General features: G+C 38.0%; 1 pseudogene; it reads right to left on the minus strand.

Moving 5' to 3' along the window:
• Window positions 1-312: 312 nt before the first annotated feature.
• On the minus strand, window positions 313-1,589 carry LOC132688635 (protein LZIC-like; annotated as a pseudogene).
• Between the last annotated feature and the right edge of the window lie 1,781 nt (window positions 1,590-3,370).

Consider the following 3,370-nt stretch of genomic DNA (forward strand, 5'->3'; position numbering starts at 1 on the left):
TCTCTCTCTCTCTCTCAAAAGTAAAAATAAACATTAAAAAAAAAACACGAAGGCTTAATAAAAACAGAGAAACTTTTTTCTGTACTCTCTCTCAAACACACAAGACATAATGAATAAGGTCTAATGGGTCCCTCATCTCCAAAAGTCTAGGATCACTCAGGTAGGCAGCCCTACACAAAGCACAATGATGAAGGGTATAACCAGGAGCCACAAGTATGTTTTTCTGTCACCTTTTCTTAGGTTATCAATGCATTCAAGAATCTCGTGATTTCTTTGCAATGATTCAAAATCCCTAGAATAATAAGAATGTGATCAATGTCCCAAGGTTCCACACCATGTCATGTTTTCGTTTTTTCAAACTCAGAGCTTGCCAGTGCAAGAACTTTGTCTCCAAAGCCAAGGTCTGTAGAGACTTTCTCAAACTGGCTGAGTGTAGCACCTGCATGTGCTGACAAGAAGCCTCATCATCTGCAGTCAGCTTCTCCCTAAGTTTCCTGAGAGCAGCTAGTATCTCCACTTTGTCTTGAGTGTACAGGCCTCTTTCCAACTTTCCTGCCATGAGATCTCCATCCATCCCTGCTCACCTTGTCTGAAGGTGCCCTGGTTCGTTCGTTCTTTTTTGTTCTTTCTTTCTTTCTTTCTTTCTTTCTTTCTTTCTTTCTTTTTCTTTCTTTCTCTTTTAGTGTTTATTTAATTTTTGAGAGAGAGGGAGACAGAGGAGAGAGAGAGGGAGACACAGAATCTGAAGCAGGCTCCAGGCTCTGAGGCATCAGCACAGAGCCCGATGCAAGGCTCAAACCCATGAACTGCAAGATTATGACCTGAGCTGAAGTCAGACGCTTAACTGACTAAGTCACCCAGGTGCCCCTGTCCTGGTTGTTTCTTTGCAAATAATCTGATGACCTCCAAGGTTTTGTTTTGTTTTTTTTAATGTTTATTTATTTTTGAAAGAGAGAGTGTGAGCAAGCAGGAGAAGGGCAGAGAGAGAGGGGGACAGAGGATCTGAAGTGGGCTTTGCACTGACAGCAGAGAGCCTGATGCAGGGCTCGAACTTGAGAACTTTGAGACCGTGACCTGAGCCAAAGTCCTAGGCTTAACCAACTGAGCCACCCAGACACCCCTGAAAACCTCCAGAGTTTTAAAGGCCTGGCTGATAGCTGCCTTCCAGGTGCTTTCCACTTAGCAGTTGCTTTCCACTTAGCTCATCTATCAAAGTCATATTTTCAGACTTTTAAATTTTCTCCATTGAATCATTAAATTCACTTAGTTTTCCAGAGTTTCCTCTTTGGTTTCTTCATATTCATCTCTATCACATTCCTCTCTGCATTCCTCCAGAGCCTGTAATTGCTGCATTAGTCTGTTCAAATTTCTTCTTCCAATTTAGTTCTCTAAATGCTGCTTTAATTTACTTGTCTCTGTCTTTCCTCTGGAAGCCATTTTGATCTCTTGTCTCTTAGCACTTTGAACTCTGCACCGTGTTGACTGGTCCCAAAGTGCATAAACCCACAGCTGTTGAAGTTCCAACTGTTACAAACTTGAGGAAAGTGAAATTGTTCATCAGGACTACAAGAGGCTCAGAGTTCAAACCACTTGGATGTGCAGTTGGGTCCTCAGGCCCTCGGGTTCCCCTCTCCCCAGGACAGTTCTTTTCAATGATCTTTTTACTTATTTCTGTGTAAAAGGAAAGAAAAAACAGTTTGGGGGGTATGCCAATGCATCAGTCACATTAAGACTTTATAACTGCCATAATAATCATAAATTTCTATTTAAATTTACTATCTGGGTGGAAAAGAGAAATTACTCCATTTCTTTACTCTTGATTTCTCTGATTTTTGGGTCTCCTGGGACTGAAATCTTCATCCAATTGCTTTTTTTAATAACTAGAAACAGAATTTGTCTCTGGTGATAACAGGGAGTTTTTAAAAATGCTATCAAAAACTCTTTTCCAACAGGTTTACAGCTTTTCAAAACAAAATATTTTTAGGGCACCTGGCTGGCTCAGTCATTAGAGCATGCAACTCTTGATCTTAGGGTTGTAAGTTTGAGCCCCACCTTGGATGTCGGTAGAGGCTACTTACAAAAAATAAAATCTAAAATAAAAAATGACCAAAATAGTTTCTTAAAATTTTGTCCAAGGAAACATCTAATAAGATTTTTGACCTCCCACCACTCCCCTCTCCAAATTGATGGCTAAGGAGGCAGGCAGAATCAACTTGCTATGCATTGATTACAGCTTTTGTCTTGCCGTAGCTTAGCAAACTCCTTGGAGCTGCTTTAATTACCATTTATTTTTAATTTTTATATAATCTCAACCTTACAGAAGAGTTGTAAAAATAGTAAAAAAATCCCTGTAATCTTCACCAAGATTTCCCAAAATTCATATTTTACCACTATAAATTTACTACTTTTCCCTTTGTAGTTAGTTAATATTTTGTGACAACATACTTTGTAACTATGTAAATATCCTGTTTCTCATCCAAATGTCACCCACTAGCTTAACCATCCTCTACCAATTCAACTATTACTATCATGGTTGCCAAATAGTGATTTTCTAATCCCATCATTCCTTCTACATTTATTAGCTACCATTCTACTGTAAGGACTCACTTTCCCTTCTCCCACATTTGTTATTTACTCTCTTATTTACTTATATGTTTTTATATTCTTATTTTAGTCCATAAGTGGTACTATATTACTATTATTTTTTATTTTTATGCTTAATTGTCCCAGATTTGGCTGGTTGAAGACTTTTCAGTATGGCTCTTTATCATTTGGACATGTCCCACCATTCTTTGAGCGCTTCCTAACTTAGTAGCTTAAAATGATGCATAATATGAGGTTCATCATATTCCTTCCCAGCTCAAGCTCTAGAACCAGCCAATTCTCCAAGGAGCTCTGGCTCCTTTCAGTAGCAAACAGGATTTAGAAACCACATTCTGGGTGCCCAGTGTGCTTATTACTCCTGGGGCGTTATTCCTTCTGAGATTTTTCAGTGGACAGAGCTAGGAAATTATATCCATATCTATCCACACATATCCATATCTATCTATGTTAAACACCATGAGTTTGTACTGTCTTGTCCAATTCTAATCCATTATTATAAGATATATTCTACTCTTCTCTCTTTCCCTATTTGTAACTCTCTTTTCTCTCAGTGAGAAAATTGAATTCCATTGTTCATAATATTTTTACTCATTTACCCAATCCCAGAATACACGGCAAGAAGTTCTAGAATTGCTACCAAAAACAAACAAAAACAAAGACAAAAAAACTAACCATTGTAAAAACAAACCCACAAAGTTTATTTTTTTTAATTTTTTTTTTAACGTTTATTTATTTTTGAGACAGAGAGAGACAGAGCATGAACGGG

This window comes from Panthera onca, chromosome E1, assembly GCF_046562875.1.
Source record: "Panthera onca isolate mPanOnc1 chromosome E1, mPanOnc1 haplotype 2, whole genome shotgun sequence".
Lineage (NCBI taxonomy): Eukaryota > Metazoa > Chordata > Mammalia > Carnivora > Felidae > Panthera > Panthera onca.